Raw genomic sequence first — 23,692 nt, forward strand, 5'->3', positions numbered from 1 at the left:
TGATTCTGACCAAGGTCATCCACAGATACACTCAAAATGGTTGCCCAACCACAATGGTTCTCCAGCCTGAATGCGCTCTGGGGAGCTTAAAACATCTCTGATTGAGGTCCCACAGGCTGGGGTACAGCCTGACCCTTCCTGTCACTCAAATGTGCAGCCAAGGCTGAGAATCACTGTCCTACAGGAGAGAAGGACCACCTCTGACCAACTGTCACATCCTCTTTCCCAGTGGAGAAGGGACACGGGTGAGGAAAGGAAGAGGCTAAGAGTTGGGGACGAAGTGGGGACTGGAGCATGTGGGAACTCATCGCCCTGAGCCCACCCACCCCAGTGCAGCTGCCAGCACTGTGCTGTTCTTTTAACTCAACCCTGTCATCTATAATATGGTCAAGGACAAAGCTTATTACCCCTAAATCTCCACTGATCAAAGCAAAAATTCCTATAGGAGTGATGACCATGACAAAAGCTATTTTCTTGATCTTCCATAAAATGAGAAAATGCAAAGGGGATCATTGCCTGTGATACAAAATTTAAAAGATGATTATTACATCAATTTATCTGAAGATTTGCAAAAGTTGTTTTTAATGCAAATAGGAGAAAATGGTGTCAGAAATTGTATCAACTCAAAAAACAACTTGCAACATGGTAATGTGCTCTAGTGAATTGGAAGCCTATAGAAAAGTAAGCATCTGTCTCCAAAGAATCCTAACTTTACAAAACAAGAGGGCAGAATAAATGGACCTTCTCAGGAGAGCATGACTTTTATTTTTCTAAGCACCCTGGAGCGCAGACAGAAAACAAAGGAATGGACGGTTGCCTGCTCCCTCTTCGTTTGTGACATTTGGCTATATCCCCACTGGTGGTGGCAATGCTATTAACCCCACACTTTGATGTGGCAACCCCCCAGAATCTGTTGGCTGGTTTCCAGCTGGAGAAGGAGCCCAGTTCCACCCTTGTGGCTCCAGAGAGAGCAAGTACACACCATTGCCAGCCAGAGGAGAGAAAAATCCTTCCCTGTCTCTTTTCCATTGTCCCAAATGGCCAAGCCTAGGCGCTCTACTTCTAGAGAATCATCCAATCGCCCATAATGTCATCCTTCTGCTGTACAGCAGCCCAGGAAAAACCTGGGGAGAAGCAGCTCCAAAAATCTCCAGATAGTCAATGCTAAAATGGTCACTTCACCTCTCCAGATCTAGGTCACATGCCCCAGCCAGCCTCCATAGTCCCCAGTGGAGCAGGCATGCAGCTGGCAGGTAAAACTCTAAGAAGATTCTCATGATCATGATAATGCTGCTGATGATGGTGATAATTATGATAAAGCTGTCAATATAATGATGGAGCCACCTATTAATTTGTTCAAATTAGCCAATCTCTGAGTTTGGGAAAGGTAGTGAAAGAGAAGTCAGCATCTTCTAGTAATGGTATTATGTGGTCCCAAAGAATGGTTGATAGGGTTTCCACTTTTTTGTTATGTCAAAAGCTATAGTTTCATACAAGTACATACACAGATATTTATATCTATAAATATGTGAAGATATCTGTTCTAAAAAACTGAGCATAAGGAATAAGAGTATGAGCTTGGGTCCTAGATAACCTGAGTACACATCCCACTTCTGATACTAGCCAAGCATGTGACCTTCAGCAAATTACTGCAATATCTCTGGGCCTCACTTTCTTCATCCAAAAAGTGAGGGAAATGATATTACTTACCTCATCAGACTATTGTGCTATTAGTACAGTGCCTGGCACACAGTAATTTCAGTGTAAATTATTTCTTATCCTTTTAAACATAATTGTTTGTCATAAAAATACTCTTTTTATCTTGGCAGAGATCCTCTCAAAATCTCAAACTTACCCTCCCTACAAACACAGCTGGCCAGAACATCCACGACCCCCCTCCCTCCCTGCCACAACAGTGTGCACACGCACACACACCTACACACACACATACTCTGCTATGAAATTCCTCCCTCCAAAAAAAAGGGGTGATATGGAAGTGACATTTTTCAAATCTCGGATAATTTCCTGATAGTAAGAAAAATTAAATGGGAAGAGGGAAGTCTCAGTGAGGAAAGAACAGAAGGACAAGGACAGTCTACTCTTAGGTCACCAACAGTCAAGAGAAGACAAATCTAAACGAGGGTTGCTTTCATCTCCTTTTGTTCTCTTTCTCCCTTTCATTTCCATCCTTCCTTTTCTTCCCAACTCAGGAAACCACACAGCTTTCCAGCACCTTCCTAGCCACCGGATGGTTCATAGGGTGCCCGTGGGTATAACGGTGGTGAGCATTGATCATCAGAGTTAACAAGGGCTACAAGTGTCCTTAAACATCAACTACTTTGTCTCTTAAAGTGCTACATGAACTCAAGCTTCTTTCTCTTTGTATTTTTCACACCCTAGTTTTCTAATCTTCCCAGTTCAAAGAACCCCTTTCTTATTCCAAAGTCCCCGAAGATCTTCCTTTCTAAACCAGTTCTCAAGAAAAGGTGGTAACTCAATGTGCATCAGAAGGGCAAATGAAAAACCCTGTTTTAAGGTTGTATCTCCACATGAGCTTGTTTCTAATCATCAGAGCATATTAAGCACGCTTCCTAAACACATACTCTATACTAAGACTTGCAGGGGATTGCAAAGTGGATTACACGGTAGAATCAATCACCTTGGGAGGTTAAAAATCCCTGATGTCTGGGTCTACCCTACAGCAATGAAAGCAGGATGTTTGGAGGGGAGGCCAGGCTATTAGAGCACTCCAGATGATTTTAACATGTGGTTACTGAGCAGAAGGGGACAACAGCACTACAGGTCATCTTAAACAACTTCACGTCCTAATATACAGTCATAAATTGAAAGACTTGGCTGCCCTTAGTTATTTAAATTAATTCTCTTTTTTTTTACCCACTCCAATCATGGCTATAGAAAAATATTTCAAGTGTCCTTAAACCCCAATAATGATGTCATGTTTTCTTGGGAATTCCCTAAACAGTAGAATTAAGAAAATTTTCTAAGGTTTAAATGTACTGTTATTTAGCCATGTCATGAATAACTTCTAATTACTATTTTTTATGAACACTTTCTGTATATCAGACACAATGCCAAGGACTTTCAAATGTTATCTTTTTAATCTATGTGCAACTCTACATAAAACCTAGGTAAGTATTGATAACTCTCATTCTATCCCTGTGTCCCTAGGCTTTTTGTTAGATTCTACTTCAAACTCTCTCCATGTAACCCAAGGAGTGACCACCTAATGCAGGTTCTTTCTTAAGTGGTCTGTATAGTTGCATTGCTTTACTTTGGGAAGTTGATGGTAAATTTTTTAATGGATACCCTTTCATTTTAAAACTTTTTTTTAAATGTTTTAAATGTTTTTATTTACTTTTGAGACAGAGAGAGACAGAGCATGAGCAACGGAGGGGCAGAGAGAGAGGGAGACACAGAATCCAAACCAGGCTCCAGGCTCCAGGCTCCAAGCTGTCAGCACAGAGCCCAACACGGGGCTCGAACTCACGGACTGTGAGATCATGACCTGAGCTGAAGTCAGACACTCAACAGACTGAGCCACCCAGGCACCCCCATTTTAAAACTTTTTAATGGATATACTTTAAAATGACTGAACTTGCTGACGTCACCCAAGGGCTTATACTAAACACACTGATATCTAAGTAATAATATTTTGACCACCTCAGGACCTTTGAGAAAAATACACAGAATATCATGGTCTTAAATCTCCTTTGACTTTTATTCTTTTTTTAATTTATTTAAATTTTAGTTAATTAACATCCAGTGCAATATTGGTTTCAGCAGTAAAATTCAGTGATTCATCACTTAAATACAACACCCAATGCTCATCACAAGTGCCCTCCTTAATATCCATCACCCATCTAGCCCATCTTCCACCCACCTCCCTCCATCAACCTTTGGTTTGTTCTCTATCATTAAGAGTGTCTTGTGGTGTGTTTCCCTCTCTCCTCTTCCCCTCTTCCCATACGTTCATCTCTTTGTTTCTTAAATGCCATATATGAGTGAAATTATATGGTGTTTGTCCTTCTCTGATTGACTTATTTCACTTAGCATAATACATTCTAGCTTCATCCACACAGTTGCAAATGTCAAGATTTCATTCTTTTTTATGGCTGAGTAATACTCCATTGTGTGTGTCTGTGTGCCACAACACACATAAACACACACCACATTGTATATATATATCCATTCATCAGTTGATGGACATTTGCACTCTCTCTATAGTTTGGGGCCTTTATTCTTAAAAGTCTTTGCCAAATACATTTCTATTAATTTCATAAAAGTTTTTTAATGTTGTTAAAGCACAAAAACACTAAACACTACTAGTCAAATCAATATACATTTAGAGCCAGCATTAATCACTCTATGCACCCATGATATGTTGCTTATACCTCTCTTTTCTTCTTATTTCATTCTAGTATGCATTATAATTAGGCATTTACTTGCTTTCTTCCCATCCTCTTCACTGACAGAAAATTCCTGGGATCAAGGCACATCTTATATTCTTTATGTTCTTTCCACATCTATGCATATAGTGGGCACTCAATAAATGTTTTGTTGAATGTAATAGAAAAGAGTATTAAGCTCTAGTTTGGGAAGCAATGCAAAGCAGTGGGCTAGAGCAGTGTTGTTCAAACTCCAATGTATCATGGGTCATGAAATCAACTGTGGATTATGAGTAACATTTTTTAAAATTGGAATTTAGAATAGAATAAATTAGATAAGCACCAAAAATATAAGAATACTTCCTGCATGGTCATAAGGCTTCAGTAGCATTGTGTGAATCTGTGCTTCAGTGTTTGTATGTGTGCCTGTGTGTGTGTGCACGGCCAGGTTCACAAACACATATTACTGCACGTCATATTCTAAAACACTGAAAGTCCCTGGTCTACAACATGAACCCTGGAGTCATTTCTCCTGGGTTCATGATCGAACTCTGCCATCAGCCGTGTGCCTTTCAGTGAGTTAACAACCTTCTCAGTTTCTTCATCTATAGAATGGAAATAGTTAAGAACTCCTTCCTCTTAGGATTTTTAGGAGGAATATAGGAAATCATCTCTATGAAACACTGGGCATGGTGCTCAGCCTAGAGTAAATGCTTGCAGCTGCTGTTACTGTTGTTGCATCTTTCAAAGGTCTTAGAAAAACTTGAAAGAACACTCTCCCTGCCTCTGTTTTCTCACATCCTGACGATTCCTGAACTGTTCTCTGGTTTCCACGCATCCAACAAGAGAAATGTTCTTATTGTGGAGCCCCCACTGCCTTAACACTGAGTCAGTTCAGGCCTGCATTCAACCGCCATCTTGACACTGTTCACCTCTCTCTTCTCTGCAAACCAATGCCCCCCCGTGGCATTCCTGAGCCCACTCCCACAGGACCCCACCAGCTGTCTCTAGCCTCACCAAGTGATTGCATGCATGCAAAGGAACGAGTCCCAATTCTCCATCCGCAGGCCTGACGTCCCCTCAGAACTCCAGACCCATATGTCCAACCAATTTCTTACTAGTTTTTATGTCAAGATCCCACCTGGCTGTGCTCAAGACCCTCACAATTAACACATCCATAATTCCTCCTCCTAAATTTCATCTGGAGAACAAACACAACCAGACCTGCAATTGCCCAAGCAGAAAGCCCCCCCTCTCCATCCTGTCCCTGTTCCTTCTTCCCAACACCCATGTCAGCCAGGACCAGGGTCCTGACAATGAGCTCTGCAGTCTGACTCTTCCCCTACCTCTTCTTTGCAAATCTTTGCACTATCACAGCCACCTACTCATGGACCCCTCTGCTTATGCTCTCTTCCTGCTGCCATTCGTTTGGCAGGCTGCTGCCAAACCATGCTTCTCTTCTTCTCCAATTCCACCTCCACTTTTCAAATCTCTCAGTGGTTCCTCACCACCCACAGTGTATCCACTAGCAGAGGGGAAGTTTAATTCATTATTATAAGCGTATAAGAAAACCAAAGATAATTTTTCCTGCCTCATGAAGCTTATAGTTCCCCATCAATAAATAATGTTATTCAAAAATTATAAATGAAAATGAAAAATTGGTTTTACACAACCATGTTTTGTCTATATATTCAATATTTAGATCTTTAAATACCCAGAAAGTTATTGAATTCTGTTTTTTTCTCTAAAGATCTGCAACAATCCAGCCTGCAACTACACCTCTGTAGGATGTCCCACAAACCTGTGGTCCCCAAGCCACTGCTGCAAGTCAACACGTGAGCCTAGAGAGAGGTTGTAATGCCTGTCTCCAACTTGCCTACCGACAAACTCCTGCTTTTCCTTTAAGACTTAGCCTAAAATGTCTCCTCTTACTTGATGACTTGACTCTCCAATGGTCAGTCATTCCTCCTCTAAGATCTCACATCAGTTTGGGCAATCTTGCTATTATAACATTCATCACAATATATTGCTACTCCTTGTTAAGGTATCTAACCTCCAAGCCCATCTCACATCCCTAACACTAAGAATTGTGTTTGGTGCATAATAAAAGCTCAACAAATCTTTATGAAATTAATGAATATTGGAAAAGCTACTTACCTAACTCTCCTGTATATTAAAATGATTAATCAAACATCTCTCATTCAACAAAATGAATTAAGTGCATTTAGAAGGCATCGTGCATTTGTTTAGAAGAAAATGAATGGAATGCACTTAGAAGACAATGTGGTCCCTGCATTCGCGGAGCTTAGAGCCTGTTTTCATCATTGAATCGGAAGGACTAGCCAAATACATGGGTAAAAATACAGAAGTAGAGTTTTTTTATTCAAATTTTTTACCAATATAACATCAAATGGTATGTCTTTAACGGTCAGACAGTAACCTGGCTCTCTCAGATTTGGTTCTAAATGTTAAACATCCAGAGATGCTTCACACACTCTCTGAAGTGCGGCGAGGTGGGGGGGAGGCAGGAGGTTGACTCACTACTGGAGCCAGAACAAGGACAAACTGTGGCTGAGAATTGTCATCCAGAGCCTTCTGTTCATTCTCTTGAAATCAGCTCAGTCTCAAGAAGATATGTGGTTTCTCTAAACATGACATTCTTGTTTTATTTATTCAGACACTTCCTTCTCATGGTCAACATCTGCTCTGAACTTTTCAGTTAGAGTCAGACTCACTTGTTTGTAAAACAGCTCATTGACGTAAAGTGAGGAACACATCTTAGCAAGTCAAATTCAATAAATGGAGCTTTTAAAAAACTTATACTAAAGAATTTCACTGCGAAAGAACCAGTGTTATTAAAAATAATTTGGGGTTGGGATCATATGCAAATCTGTTACTTTGGGGCCCATATAAATATGCTTTCTTAAAAAGAAACCTAAAGTCCTGTATTAACACAACTCAAAAGCCAAACCCTTAATTCAGTTTGCAGTTCAAGAATGTTTTTCCCAGACACTTCCAAGTTTAAAAAGAGAGACAGACTCCATGGTGAAATCTTGGCAGGGTAAAGACGATGAAGATTTCTTTGAGCACCATAAGTCAGGCTACAAATATACCTTGTCCAATTGGGAACCAGGATCGATTTCCCAACTGGTTATTATCTCCTACTGGGGTGAGAAGGAAGAGCAGGAAGGAAAGTGTTTAGAGAAATAATTCTGGGCCCTGGAATTGAATCACATTAATTGTCCCTGAAAGGGATAATTAACACAAGTACTTAATTGCTACAGCCTATGAATTATGAAACCAGCATGGCCATCAAAAAAGGACATCCTCTGATCTAGTAAGGCCTTACAGATCTATCATAGTTCAGCACTTGCCAAAGAACTCCTCCAAAGCTAAGTTATCCCCAAAGCATAACTTAGATATGGTGAGTACCAGGCTATGGTTTAGCAACGTAGAAGAAATAGGTTAGAGATAAAATAGATTCAGTGTAGGATCATAGAAACCTGAAGCCAGAAGGAGGCTTGGAAATCATTCAGCAAATTGACAGCTCTCAGGCCAGATCTGATCTTTAGATCAGTAGTATTCTGTTTGGCCTGCACAATTTTTATTTTATTTTATTTTATTTTATTTTATTTTATTTTATTTTATTTTACTTTTGGCAATTTTGAATGAATTGCCACTGATTTAGCACTGGAAGATTTCACATAAAAATCTGAATTTTTTGATTCTTTTAAAAAAATCAGAAGATCTGGTGACACTGGGCTCTTGTTCTTACACAACAATTGGCTGGAACTAACATTCACCCTCATCGAATGGACATGTTCTCTCCAGTTCCTTCCACTCCCTAAAATCTCCCTGACACAGGACCAAGATTGACCTGCATTTAGAGTTTCACCTGTGCTCTCCCTTCCCACCACCCCTTATTTACTTATTTATGATGCCTGTCTCCCCCGGGTGAACCCTGTGAACTTGCACCACTGATCTCATCAATGACTCAGTTGCTTCGTCTATATGAAGACACTGAGGTTTAGAGATGTCACTCTAGAGGAAACACCAGTACCAAGGTCCCTCACTGACCAATCCAGTGAAAGGTCATTTATTTCTAGTCCTGTTCTCAGGCTCAGAAGAGAAAAATAGCAGAATTTATAAACCACTCAGAGCCTGAAAAAAGATGAAAACATCTAGATTTAACAATTAAATATAGGCAAAATGAGGGCCAGACACTTCAATACAAGTTGGTATAATCATTTCCCTGCATCCATCCCATACTCTTGCCATGTTCCCTATGCTGCTGGGCTCTTGCTTCAGCTATTCTCTCTTCCACACAAACCATATCACTCACAGCCTGGCCCAAGTAGTAGTGTTCTGAAAGAAATCTATGATGATGCCATCTACACTGGTGTGTTCTTTTGCTTAGTATATGTTTTGCATAATTTGTACATGATTATGTGGAGTCTAGTTTATTGTCTGAACACACACGAGTATATTGTGTCCAAGCTAATATATTGCTATATTACTTTCAGAATAAAAACTTAAGACACAGGGCAACATTTCCAGGATGCTGGAATACAAAAAGATCTAGTGCATTTGGGGGTGAGGGTTACTGGGAATAATGACAAGAATATTTGAAATTGACACCCTTCCAGAGAATCTGGAAGATCTAGCCTTTGTATTTGATGCTGTCACTCTCACTAGAGTTTTTCTCATCCATATCCCATCTCTTCTCAAAAAGATGAAGAGTTTCTTTTGAGTGGATCCTAAAAGCACAAGATCATATAATAGTTTAAAGATGTGTTAAAACATTTACACATCTCATTGTTGATTTGTAGTGTGAAATTAATCAGAATGATGGGCAATGTACAATATGAGGACTATAGTTAACATATTATATCTTATATTCGAAAGTTGCTGAGAAAGTAGACCTTAAAAGTTCTCAACACTAAAAAACAAACAAACAAACAAACAAACAAAAACCTGTGTAGTGATGGATATTAACTAAACTTATTGTGGTAATCACTGCACAATATATACATATATCAAATCATTACATTGTACATGTAAAGGTAATACAAAGCTATATGTCAATATTAACTCAATAAAAAAAATAAAATAAAACTGGGGCACCTGGGTGGCTCACTGAGTTAAACATCAGACTCTTGATTTCAGCTCAGGTCATGATTTCATGGTCTTAAGATCTAGCCCCATGTCAGCCTCCTAGCTGGGCATGGAGCCTGCTTAGGATTCTCTCTCTCCCTCTCTCTCTGCCCCTCCCCTGCTTGCACCCTCTCTAAATAAAGAAACAAACAAACAGAATCAGAATAATGGGAATGAAGGTGAAAATTTAAAAACAGAGAAACACTTCTACAGTTAGCAGGCTCAATTTCTAACTTCTTTTACTTTTTTAAAGTTTATTTATTTATTTTGAGAGAGAGAGAAAGCAGGAGTGGGAGAGGGGCAGAGAGAGATGGAGAGAGAGAGAATCCCAAGCCCAATGTAAGGCTCAAACTCACAAACTGTAAGATCATGACCTGAGTCGAAGTCAGATGCTTAACCAACTGAGCCAGATGCCCCTATAACTTCTTTTAATTTTTTTTAATGTTTACTTATTTTTGAGAGAGAGAGAGAGAGCACAAGCAGGGCAGGGGCAGAGACAGAAGGAGACACAGAATCCTAAGCAGGCTCCAGGCTCCAAGCTTCAGCACAGAGCCTGATGCAGGGCTGGAACTCAGGAGCCATGAGATCATGACCTGAGCCAAGGTTGGACACTTAAACTGAGCCATCCAGGTACCCAGCCCCTCTAAGTTCTTTTAATAAGTTGTCATGTATTATGCCCTTGTTACATGATAGCACAATAGTTCAAAGAATAAGCTTTTGAGAGACACTTCTTGGCTTCACATCCTGGTCCCATTATTTACTCAGCTGAGTGACCTCATTAAAATCATCAGCCTAAGATCAAAATGATGCCTCCCCTAGATGAAATAAGGCATGTGGCTTATATGACATATCACATTTAATAAACAATAATAATAGTCATTATTATTATTGGCAATTGAAACAGAAGACAGTGGCTCTACTCTGCATATTGCCCAGGAATATGGAGGTGTTTTCTTATACAAAGTTTTCGTCAAACTAAGACTTGGTATACGATAAGACTAGTATACCTTAAGTCCATAACACTGCAGACTTGGGGGGAAAAAACTGTTGGACTTAAAGCATTAAAGGCTATTTGAAATACATTACTCTTTTACAGTAATGTTTACAGGAAGCAAATACCATTGAGATTTTATCCATTTATTTATTCTAGGATATAAACAGGGGCATCTGGGTGGCTCAGTTGGTGAAGCATCTGACTTCGGCTCAGGTCATAATCTCACTGTCTGTGAGTTTGAGCCCCGTGTCAGGCTCTGTGCTTACAGTTCAGAGCCTGGAGCCTGCTTTGGATTCTGTGTCTCCCTCTCTCCCTGCCCCTCCCCCACTCAAACTCTGTCTCTCTTTCTCTCTCAAAAAAATATTATTTTTTTTTATTTTAGTGTATAAACAAAATTGAACTTTAAGGTATAAACTACAGTTAAAGATGCTGTAACATTGGTAGTATAAATACAATAATAACGTTCAAGCACATTTTTAATTCCTTCACGTGGCTTGTTATATTCTCCACAATCTAGCCCCATCCTACCTCCCAGCCTTATCTATCTTAAATTCCAGGCTCTAGCCACTCCAAACTATTTTGCTTCCTTTGGACACATCAGACTTCCAGGACTCTGTGCTATTTGCTTCTTCCAGTGAGGATCCTTTCCACGGAGGAAATCTCTTCCTTCTTCAGATCCCAGCTCAAATGCTCCACCTGCCACATAACTTTTTTTAGTTCTTAACCTTGAATGAACCTCTCCTTTTCTCTGCCATTCAATAGCACGCTATTGATGTTACTGCCATATGACTCCATCTATATATACTATCTTGTACTGTAGATATTTGTAAACATACCTATCTTTCCCACCAGACTAAACTCTTTAAAAAAATTTTTAAGGTTTATTCATTTTTCAGAGACAGAGAGAGACAGAGCATGAGCAGGGGAGGGGCAGGGAGACAGAGGGAGATACAGAATCTGTAACAGGCTCCAGGCTCTGAGCTGTCCACAAGAGCCTGACGCGGGGCCCAAACTCATGGACTGCAAGATCATGACCTGAGCCGAAGTCAGATGCTTAACCAACTGAGCTACTCAGGTGCCCCTAACTAGACTAAACTCTTTAAAGGTGGGGAGCATGTGTTCTTTGCTTGAACTCACTTGTAAATTCTAGTTCAATCTCATTATCTACGAGGAATACTTTGGTATCTGCAAAGAACCCCCCAAAGAAAAAGCCAACTAGCTCAAAATATATGCATTCTTTCAATCTTTAATTAAAAGTGAAGTCACTAGGCAAACTTTCTTGAAAACTATAGTTATACAAGCAAGTCATTGTGGCTTTTTGCACTTCCCACGGTTTTTTATACTCAATTTCTTTCTATAAATTAAATTGAAGGGATATCTCACTTGAGAAAAAGACCACAAAAACTAGGGGTCAAAAGATTGGAGTGAGGAAATAAAACTTGAAAATCTGGGAGCACCCGGGGCGGGGGGGGGGGTTCAGTCTGTTAAGCCTCCAACTCTGGATTTTGGCTCAGGTCATGATTCAGGAGATCAGGCTCCTCCTGGGGCTCTGCCCTGACATCAGCACACCTGCTTGTGATTCCCTCTCTCTCTCTCTCTCTCTGCCACTCCCATGCTCTCTCTTCCTCTCTCTCTCAAAATAAACAAATATTAAAAAAAAAAACAACAAGAAAATCTGACCACATGTTTCTAACTCTCACCCTCTAGCTCCAGTTTCATGACCAGATCCAACCCAAAAGCACTGTATCAGTCTGCTCTGACACAGATTCAGGCACCACCCAACACACACCATCACCTCCATCTCTTTAGAGTCACAGCCAGGAGCTGCAAGAGGTTTTCTAGTGTCCTGATGCACTTCCCCATGTCACCTGTCCTTCCCTGTATTCATCCTATACATAGGAAAGGTCCTGGTTCCCCTTAAACACAAACGGGAAGCAACAGAGAAGGATGTTCTCAGTCAGTGGTGCTAAAATTATGAGTTGTTGCAAAATGGCAGGTTAAACTATTTTATCATGTAATTTCCATTTTCTAGGGTCTTGAAACAAAAAACTTTTTTTAGCGATGGTATGGATACTAACCCTGATATCTGCATTCACCTGTTAACTAAAAGAAGGTGTGATCGGTCAATGAATATGGGTACTCTCACCTCAGAATCTTCTCTGGCCAGAACAATTTCCCAGAGCTAAAGCCAACCCCAGAATTGAAGAAACTGTTAGGACTACCACCTGAACACAGTGTGATGGAACAACTAAATATCCCACTTCGGGAGTAAAAATCCATCTACAGTCTGAACTACTATCCAGATAATCCAAGATTTAAACAAAATAAATTACTATCCGGATAATCTATCTGATAACAGAAAAAAAAAAAAAAATACACTACTATCCAAATAATCCAAGATGTTAAAAAATACACCCAAACAAATTGTAAGCCAGGAAATTGGCCCAAAAAACTGTTATATCAAATAACTTACTGTGTAAGTAATATATTTAGTGTAAAGCCTGCCTAAACCTGCAGGATGGATTGACCTGTGCTGAATTAGACATGGGACCCGGAGAAGCATTGCTTTGTTTTTTTGATGGCCGAGCTTTTAAATAGTTGTCAGCTCTTTCCAAAGCCTCTGGGTGCTGCTGAAGCCAGAGTCGGCTACCTGGGACGAGCCACAGCTGCAGCATTAAGCACCAAGTTCTCCCGAGGTCCCGCTCGGCGTCCAGGCGGCCCAGGTGCCCGTGCCTCCAGCGGCGGTCGCCCGGACTGACCCGGTGGTGCTGAACCTGGCGCCGCGGCTCAGAGGCCTCCAGCTCCGCGCGCCGCCTTCCTCCCAGCCCTGCAGCAGCGGGGCGCCCCAGCCGCGACTTTCCCAGGGCAGCTGCGCGCACCGGCTCCCCACCCGGGCACCTGGAGGCCTCGCCGCCCTCTGAGGAACAGGGGCCTACCTGGTCGCACTTCCCACAGTCCCGCTCTGCCCCAGAAGCTGTCTTGGGAGTTCCAGGACAGACCACGGCCCCGAGCCCAGCCCGTGGGTACCGTCCTCCCTCCAGGACCCCCTTTCTCTCTCTGTATCTCTGTCTCTCTTTGCGCTCCGTGCAAAATGCCTCCCTCGGATTCCTGGGGAAACTTGCCCACCGCGGAGCGGCACCCCATCAAAAGGGGAGGGGGGTGTCCAGGGATGGGCGCACCGAGGACGCTCTCGGCTCCCGGTACACAGCCCAAACCAGAAACCCGTTCCAAAGTGCTGGCCGCCAGTGACAGCGTCGTCGCCGCCACCGCCGCCGCCTCCCGCTGCTCCGAGCCCGAGGAGTCACTTCTCGCCTCCGGGAGGCGAGGCAGCGCGGGTGGCCGCCCAGCGTCGGCGCCCTCCCGCGAGCTCCAGCCCTTTACCTGGGTAGCGGCCTCGGCTGGGGGCTCCGGGGCGCAGCACCGGGCGCAGTGCCCCGGGCAAAGCCGGGCGGGTGGTGCGGGGAGGACCGCGGCCGCAGCTCTCCCCTGCTCCTCGGGGCCCGCCGGGCTGTATTTATCCGGGGCCCGGACCTGGCCCCGGCCCCTGCCGGAGTATTGGGCAATCGGTCCCGCTACGCGCGACCCCGGGAGCCGCCGCCCTCTGCCCCCGCCGAGCCCCGCGGCGGCGGCGGCGGCGGCGGCCGCGTGCAGGGAGAGGGGGATCCGGCCCCCTCCTCTGGGCTCCACCTTCTCTCCCTCCTCCTCCTTCGCGGGAAGTTCTTCCCCGCGGTCTGGCCCCTCTCTCTCACTCCTTTGCGGGGCACCCTGGCCAGTCTGAACCGGTTGTGACTGCGCGGGTGGCTGGGGGGAAGGAGGAGGAGGCGGAGGAGATGGAGGCGGAAAAGCGAGCGGTAGGGGCGCTGCTCCCGCTCTCGAGGCTCGGGCCGGGCTCCGGCCGGCGGGGCGGAGGGAGGGCACTGCCGGGGCCGCGGTCCCCGCCCGGCCCGGGGCCACCGAGGCCTCAGGAGAGCTGGGCACCGCCGGCCAGGCGCCCTGTTGGTGCGCACACGCGCGCGTCCCCCGGCGCCGCCGCGCCCCTGCCGCCCACCGCGTGCCCGCACCAGCTCGCCAAAGACCCAGCGCACTTGGTTGGGAGCCGGGGTGTAGAGATGAGTGCGAGTCGCCCCCGGTCTCCCAGGCTCCTGGGGCCGCCGGGCGCCCTCCTGGCCGGAGCTGTATACCCAGCTGGCAATGATCCCAGAGAAACAGGCACCAGAACTTTGTGTAGCCGGTGCTCCTGGGCTACAGGAGTGAGGATGCCAAGTGCTGTCCTTTGTGACAGCTCCATGGGAAAGGAGGGCGCTCCGCAGTGCAACACAGCGGGCCGAGAGGGAGGGCGCATCTAAACACAAGTTCACACTGTCGGGCATGGGAGCTGAACTGGACGTGTGCTGTAACCCCACAGAGGGTCACCGCAGCAGACTGGGGACAGTTTGCAGGTACCAGAGGCTCACTGGGTGAGGGGACCCTTAAAGTGATATGCACTTTTGGTGTTCCCATGTCTGTACATGTTTCTGGGAAGGGGCACCATAGCTGGTACTAACTTTTCAAACAGGCGTAAGGCCATCCAACACTGGAATGAGAATTCCGTTTATAAACTGAGGCCTCTGGTGCTGACCTAGACAAAGACTCTACACCTTGCGTAAAGTTGCTTTCTGAAGTCCAAATTAAGCTGTCTAACCTTCCTGAACCTCTGTTTTCTCATCTTGCCTGCATGGTAGAGTCGATGTGAAATGAGAGTTCCAAAAATCTTAAGGAGCCTGATCACGCATGTCAAGTTTTCTTACAGATATGAAAACTGTGGTTCATCCCCTTCTACCCGATTTACTGACTTTCGGGTTATGGGAAAGGGAATGGCCAGAACTAGTTGATATTACATATTTTGTTTTGTGTTAAGAGGAAGAAAGATTTCGGGGTGGGGGGTTGGTGGGGATGAAGGTACAGTAAGAATGAGAGGGAGGTGTTCCCAGGAACAGTTTCTGGAAGGAAAAATGGAGAGGTGATGCTGTCCACGCCATCAAAAATTTACTTCTGAGAAGGACAGAAGATAAAAAAAGGAGGTTCTCATTATGTTCTATTTTTGAGCTAGTTTGTGGTTACTCGAGTGTATTCGCTTTATAATGATTCATTGACCTGTACACTGATAACTTGTGTTTGATAAGAGATATTTTAGAAAGTTTTTTCTTTGATTCAAATACTCTCTAACCACCAAAGCAAGTGTCATCTTGTCAGTTAGTTTGGTCAAACCAATCCATGTATGTAAAATTATATTTTGAGGACAAGGAATCCCTGCTTGAAAACTACTTGTGTTCACGAACTGGTTTCTGAAGGTGCCTTGTTCCTGTTCTCGTCTCCACCAAGTTTCCCCAGATTTCCTTTACAGACGGTATATGACCAACACTCCCGTGTCTGCTCAGGCCAGTTCACGCCTATCAGTTAAGAACAAAATGAGTTCAGGGGCGCCTGGGTGGTGCAGTCGGTTAAGCGTCCGACTTCAGCCAGGTCACGATCTCGCGGTCCGTGAGTTCGAGCCCCGCGTCGGGCTCTGGGCTGATGGCTCAGAGCCCGGAGCCTGTTTCTGATTCTGTGTCTCCCTCTCTCTCTGCCCCTCCCCTGTTCATGCTCTGTCTCTCCCTGTCCCAAAAATAAATAAATGTTGAAAAAAAAATTTTTTAAAGAACAAAATGAGTTCATTCTTAAACACTAGGGTATGGTCCCAATTTTAGTGTAGGACTAGAGCCCAGGGGTCAAAAACTCAAATGGCTAGGGGGCCAGACTCATAGTGTAATGAATGAAGTGGGCAGAAGGCAGCCTGGAGAACTTAAGGAGTGTGTAAGGTGACTCTGGGAGCAGTGGCCACCTGGCTTAGGGAATTGCTTCCTTGCTAGAATGTGAGAATTGCCCCTACCCCCTTGTGAAGTTTCATTTTTCAGTCACACCTCAGCAGAGAAATTAGACATGCGAGAGAACTCAGAAATCTAATCCAGCTCTGACACTTTACCTATGAATGGAATTTGACCTAGAGAAGCTAGGGATGTTCTGATCACCTGGCTCCCACACCACCCAGCCCACAGCACAGAATGGGGTAGAGAGCAGGTTCACAGAGACAGTATTAAAACCACCTTGCTACCATCCAGAGTTTTCATCCCCAATGACAGGAAGAAGCAAGATTTGCTAGCAAGGTGAGGATCAGATAGTTCAATATTGCTGGCCTTATAGCTCTGTGCAACCCATGCCCTTTGGGTCTCTCTTGGGCCCAAAAGTATATGTACTTTCAAGAAAGAAAGAAAAAAGTCATTAAATAAGCTGGATTTAGGGGTCCCTGGGTGGCTCGGTCAGTTGAACATCTGACTTCAGCTCAGGTCATGATCTTGTGTCCATGGGTACAAACCCCACATAGGGGGTCAGAGCCTGGAGCCTGCTTAGGATTCTGTGTCTCCCTCACTCTCTGCTCTTTCCCTGCTTGTGTGCTCTGTCTCTGTCTCTCTAAATAAACAAACAACCGTTAATTTTTTTTTTAATTAAGCTGGATTTAATGAAACTCCCTTGGGAAGAAAGAAAACTGAATGTGCATTTAAAGGAAAATTGATACAGAAGTGATGCCTTGGCTGAAGAAGTTCATTCCTTGCCTTGTATTATTATTATTGGTATGGAGCATTTGTTAAGAACTTCGTGATTTGTGAAATAGCTTAAGGTCCACCCCTTCTTAGGCCATTTGCTGACTCAATCCTTTAGAGAAAAGACACAGTAATCAACCTAAAATTGCTCTGAGGACCTCATCCTAGCCAGGAGGCCAGAAATGCAGGGGGCAGGTGAAGGCATCAGTTGGTCAGGGGAGGGTGAGACATTTCCACAGCACCTGAGTCACCAGTCCAGTGCCTGCCCAGCTGAGCAGACTTTCCTCCCTGACTTACTACACCAGGACAGATTTCTTTCCTTTCCACATGCTGTTCTTCCCCTCTTTATGAGTGACAGCATAGCTATATGGACACTACATTTTAAAATAAAAATAAAGAAAATAGACATTAGAGTTTTTGTAGCAGTTGGCTCAGATCTAAAGCCATTAATTCCATTTCATTCATTTATACTCTAACAGATAAAAGACCAAAAAATACTGGAAGTGGATAAATCAGTCTCTCTCATACTTACAGAGATATGTTTAAAGAGACAAATTTTCAAATGTTAGACATGAACTTAAAGACATACTGTATCATATTTTTGCTTGTAATTCTCCAGAATGTTGTTTCATCTTTTTCTTCCCTTTACTTTTGTCATATTATTGGGCTGAGATGTTTTTAATCTTAGGAGATTATTTAACCCTCTTAGGGTTAAGAGGGATAAATGCTGTTCTCTGAGTGTCTGGTAATTGCCAAGAACTATGCTATCTCCTGGCGTTTGGTATTGTTATCTTCATTTCACAGATCAGAAAACTGGAATTCAGTTACTTGCTTAGTGGGTAAGTGATGGAGTAGGGCTCAGGCTCTGGTCTGACTGACTGCTAAGTCTGTGCCCTTCCCACTCTACCTTAGAAAAAGGATTCAAGGCTGGTAAGAGCTAACACTACCGGCTCACTAAGCTCACTATGACCCATAATAAACCTAAGAAGCAGGTGCTATGATTATCATCCACATTGGCTGCTGATGAAAATGAACTAGAGAGAAATTAAATAACTTGCCCCCAGTCACACAGTTCACAACAGGTAGGCTAGAGTTCAAATCCAGACATCCAGGGTACAGAGAACCATGCTCTGAACTAGCATTTTATATTCTTAAGAAAGTGGAAATAAGAAACATAAAACTACACGGAATGTGTGTGTCCTTCTGTGGTGTGTGTGTGTGTGTGTGTGTGTACACACATATATATACTTTCCACCTTGTATCCTTCTGGCTAGCATTGCACAGTTCCAAGGCCATAACCAAAAATAACTTGCATTTTTATATGTACCAATTTCCAAAGCACCCAGCATATATCCACATGTAGGACTCCCAACGTCTATAACGTACTCATTTGTTTGCACAGAGAAACTATAAAATCTTGATAGCAGGTACTTGGTTGGCCTATCCTGTTCATCACTACTCCCTAGAGTACAGTGGCAACAATAGAGTAGAAGTTTGTTTAATGAACTTTTGTTGAATGAATAAGTCACCAAAGGAGCAATGAATGCATGAATGCATGCTCAAACGTTTTTTTGTGAAAAGTAAGTGACTTTTTTGCTGCATCAGACCATTAATACTCTTCAATTGCCTTACTCTGCCAAGCTTTATTTTATTCTATTTTTTTAACTGGAGACAATTGACGTATAATATTGTATTAGTTTCAGGTGTACAACATAGTGATTCAATATTTATATACATTATGTAATTGCCACACAATAAGTCTAGTTACCCTCTGTCACTATACAAAGTTGTTACAATATTGTAATAACTGTGCTGTATACAACATCCCTCGGGTCTTATTTATTTTATAACTGGAAGATTGTACCTCTTAATCCCCTTCACCTATGTCATCTATCTCCCACCCTCTTCCCCTCTGCCAACCACTGGTTTGTTCTCTGAATCTATGAGTCTGTTGCTATTTTGGCTTTTCTGTCTGCTGTTTTTTAGATTCCACATATAAATGAAATCATTTAGTATTTGTATTTTTCCGTCTGACCGATTTCCTTTAGCATAATACCCTCTAGGTTCATCCATGTTGTCACAAATGACAAGATCTCATTCTTTTTTATGGCTCAGTAATATTCCATTATGTATATATGCCACATCTTGACCCATTCATCTATTGATAGACATTTAGTTTACTTCTATATGTTGTAAATAATGCTGTGATGAACACAGGGGTGCGTATATATCTACCTTTTCAAATTAGAGTTTCCATTTTATAGATGGTAAACTAAGGCCCCATGAGGTTCAGTAAGCTGCCCAAAGCCGGAGGGCAACAAAGCAGCAAAGATGGAAGCAAACAGGCAGCATGAGTGCAGGGGCCATGCTTATGAGACTAGGCCATACGTCTGCCTATAGTGTATTGAAGGAGGGAAGAGAAAATCCCCTCCTGTGTCCAGGACAGTTTCAGACCATTTCTCACATTTTAATCCACTCATGGAATTGTTTATGTTGCAAATTCAGCTCATATCATCTAGGATGTAATCAAATTGGATAATAGATCACCAGAGAAGGGTTTAATCCCAAAGGCAGGCTATCAAGTTCAAAGGTACCAGTGAATTCAATTTCTTTTTTTTTAATACAGGTGGAATTGATTATTATTTTAAAATAAACATAAGACCATTGAATTGAATATTTTTTTGTGAGACAGTGCCAATTTTTTTAATGTGCCTCTGCCTGAGTGTCTGACTTATGTGCAGTATATAACAACATTTCAGACAGCCCCAAACAATATTTCAATTCCAAATGTTAAGTTTTAGCCTTCTTCTCTTCTCTGTTACATGATGTAAGTGAAAAAAGCCTGACTTCTACATTGTGCACAGGATCTATACAGTCCAAAATCTGTGGACAGTCCAAATAGTTTGTCCCATGGTTTCAGCGAGTAAACATTTTTGTTTTTCTTTCTTTTTAAAAAAAAAACATGGTCACCTTAGAACTAATCAGCATGCTGCAACTTTGGCTTATTGAGCACAATTTCGAAGATGATACCTAACCCATGAAACTAGAAGTTATAAAGAAAAAAATCCAGTTTGGACATGGACTGGGGCCACTGCAGACAGAATAAGCCCAACAGTGCTAGTATATTTTCCCCCATCGACCAACCCCAGGCGGTGCTCACATAAAAAGGTGCTCAGCTCTCTCCCTCCCCCCTGCACACTGTACAGCTTCTTTAATTTTCCATCCAAGTACTCAACAGTAATTCCAAACCACAAGCAAAACAACCAGCTATAGAATTGAAATGTGTTGGAGGTCCTCTGCTTTCCTTTAAAGATGCATGTGAACCCTGCTTTGACTCAATAGCCATAAGTGTTTTCATATCATAACAATATTCAGTAGCAATAATTATCTATTTTATTTAATTTAAATATTTCCATTAATAAAATTTAATATTAATTTTTTAATTTAATAATTAAACATTTAACAGAGCCAGGAGCCTGCTTCAGATTCTGTGTCTCCCTCTCTTTCTGCCCCTGCCCCCCATCTCCCTCTCTCTCAAAAATAAATAAACATTAAAAAAGTTAAAAAATAATACTAATTAAACATTTAATATTTATAATTTACTATAATAATGGCTTACATTTCTTTGGATTGTTTTAAGTTTATTTATTTATTTTGAGAGAGAATGCACAAGTAGGGAAGGGGCAGAGAGAGAATCCCAAACAGGGTCTTCACTGTCAGCACAGAGCCCAATACAGGGCTCAAACTCATGAACCATGAGATCATGACCTGAGCCGAAGTCAAGAGTCAGATGCTTAACTGACTGAGCCACTCAGGCACCCCAATAGCTCTCATTTTTAAGCAATTTACATATATAGTGTATTAGTCAAGGTCCAGGCAGGAAACAGAATAGGTCCAAGATAGTCTTAAGGGAAAAAAATAATTATAGCAATGTGGGCAGGATTAAAGGAATAAACAAGAAGCAACCAGAGACTAGACAGTGGGAAGTGATTACTACCTCTGGGCTTTAATAAGGGAAGACGTAGTATTACCAGCACCTAGGACAGCAGAACGTGCAAAGGAGGGACTCCCTGAGGGGAGATGGGATTGGGAAGAGGTACAGTTTAATTGCCAGACACAAAGTGCCAAAGTGAGTGTGGAGAGAAGTCCCCTGCCTCTCTTTCTGCTCTCCAGTCTTTTGATGGTGCTTACCATTGGCCAAGGCCAAGCAGCATCCAGGCACTGAGGGAGCCCAAGAGGTGTTGCCCACAAGTGGTCAGCCTCCCAGGCACAGAGCAGGACAAAGATGGGCAGAAATTGAATTGGGTTGGAGAGAGTGGCAAACGGAGATGATCAGAACCTCTAGGCACTGTGCTAAGCACTTAAGAAGTAGATACCGTTTTACAGATGAAAAAAACAAAGATATGGAATTCAAATCCAGCCTGATTCTGGAGTCTGTGCTCTTAAGTACATACCATTTAATCAAGCTGTATTTAAAATGATGTTTTAAAATTACTTACTTAGTTAAAAAAAAAATTCACTAGTTAAACAAATGTCCTGTGTTTGTCACAAAACTTAGTGATCACCACAACCCTTAGTCTCATAAATTTGCCTTAATCTCATCAGCAATTTATCTTATGGTTAGTCTCACGCAATGTATGTTGATTTTATGATCTACAATTTGCAACCCATTTCTTGAAATCTGTTGTCTATAACATAAATCCCCATGCATGAACTACAAAATATACTGTCAATTGTTATTTATTCTTATTTACTAATTCATCTAATATTTCTTAGTCATTTATTTTGAGCCAGACATTATATGAAAACAAAGGGTCTCGCCATCTATGAAGGAATACTGACAGGTAAATAGTTACTGGAATGTGCCAAGTACCTTAGTCAAGGTACTCATGCCACTTTAACAGAACACAGAAATAGAAACAGCTTGGGTTGAGAAGGAGGCATCCCAAGACAGAGTAAAGAGCATTTGCAAAGCTTTAATGTCATGAAAGCTTCTTATGTTAGGCTAGGGAACTACAATGGATAACTACACAGGATTAAAGATAAGAGTATTTGTGAGAAATAGAAAGTAAACAAGAATAGGGCTTTTGATTGCAAGCAATGGTTCCCATCTCTGGACAGGATTGCATAAATGGACAACCCAAGAGGACATGGGTCCACTTAGAGATCAAGTTGGCAGGGACTCATAGTCTTATCAGCAAATGAATGGGCTCTATTTTCTCCATTCTTACAGGCTTTTGTTCAAGATTCAGAGTCCCAAAGGAAAGAGTTAGTGATCTGGCTTGGGCACTATAACCATTTCCCAAGGGAACAAGGGCCACTTTGAGAGCACTCAATGAAGGAGAGGTAATTCTCCAAAAGCAAATTGGGATGCTAACTAGCCAAAACATACACACACAAAATGTCTTCTCCAGTGGGTTAGACCATGTGAGTTCTTATCTCTGTATGTAGGCTTTAGCAATGAAGCACTGAAAGGTTGAAGGAAGCATTGAAGGATTCCAAACAGCGGGATGACATGGTAGGATTTGTCACAATGATCACTCTTCAAAACCACATTGGAGGGTACACTGGGAGGAAAACTAGTTAGAAGGCTGATCAAATAGCCAAGGAAAAAAACTTATGAAAATGTAAAACCTCTAAAATTATTTAAAAATTAGGGGGACCAATTTGAGAGATTACAAAGTACCATACAAGGATTGGTAAAAAGAAAGGTTTGTGATGGCGTCCAGGTTTCCCATAACGACCTTATAGGGAATGGTGGGAAAATTAGGGAAGTGTGCCTCTACACTGCAGGATCCTCCACAATAGTCCAAATTTCAAATATTTTATTCATTGTTCCAATAAGACCCCCAAAATTCCAAAAAAAAAAAAAAAACCCTCCAAATCTAAAGTAGATCTCCAAGATTTTTTTCACAATTTGAAATGGTACAAAATTATTTTCTCAGATTCAAATTTTCAGATTCGTGGTCTGGATGACACGGCACCAAATGAGTGAGCACATGCAACAGAAACAGAAACTAAGGAGTCTATTCAGTACCAGTACTGTGAGTAGTGGTGTCTGCAAAGTAAATACTAAAGTTTCACTAGAAATAGAACTGACTTGAGCAAAAAGAATCAGGGTTGATTATTAGGCTAAAGAGACCATAGTGGCAAGCCAGATCCTTTGGCAGTAACAGGCAAACATCAACCAAACGCCAGGTGTACAGCTGGCTCAGACAGAGGCATGCCAACAGCCCCATTACCCACAAATCCAGAATTCTGTACTTAGAGAAAAGTCATTACATCTCTAACCTGAGAGTGGTATGACCCACAGTACAAATACTTGGATTCATCACATAGACTCTGGCGCCCACCAAGGAAAATCTGAATTACCTCTCAACACTATGTACAATGATAATGATGGGCATTTCCTTCCCCTGAACCTGGTCCTTCAAACATCCTTGGAGGCTTGAAGTGGCTGCTTTTGAGTATTTTAGCATTCCCAGGCTACATCATGGCTTGATAATTATTCTTAGCCACCC

At 42.4% G+C, this 23,692-nt stretch overlaps 1 protein-coding gene across 4 annotated transcripts in view; it reads right to left on the reverse strand.

Annotated features, from left to right (window-relative positions):
- Positions 1 to 14,758, reverse strand: part of SLC16A9 (solute carrier family 16 member 9) — a 56,334-nt gene extending 41,576 nt beyond the window's left edge. For 3 of the 4 annotated variants that reach the window (XM_045039999.1, XM_023240457.2, XM_023240456.2), the window contains exon 1: positions 13,936 to 14,068. The gene's annotated coding sequence lies outside the window, so the exon portion shown is untranslated. Of the gene's footprint in view, positions 1 to 13,935; positions 14,069 to 14,639 lie in introns of those variants that run through there. The other variant, XM_045039998.1, reaches the window with a different exon arrangement.
- Between the last annotated feature and the right edge of the window lie 8,934 nt (positions 14,759 to 23,692).

The sequence above is a fragment of the Felis catus genome, chromosome D2 (genome assembly GCF_018350175.1).
Source record: "Felis catus isolate Fca126 chromosome D2, F.catus_Fca126_mat1.0, whole genome shotgun sequence".
Classification (NCBI taxonomy): Eukaryota; Metazoa; Chordata; class Mammalia; order Carnivora; family Felidae; genus Felis; species Felis catus.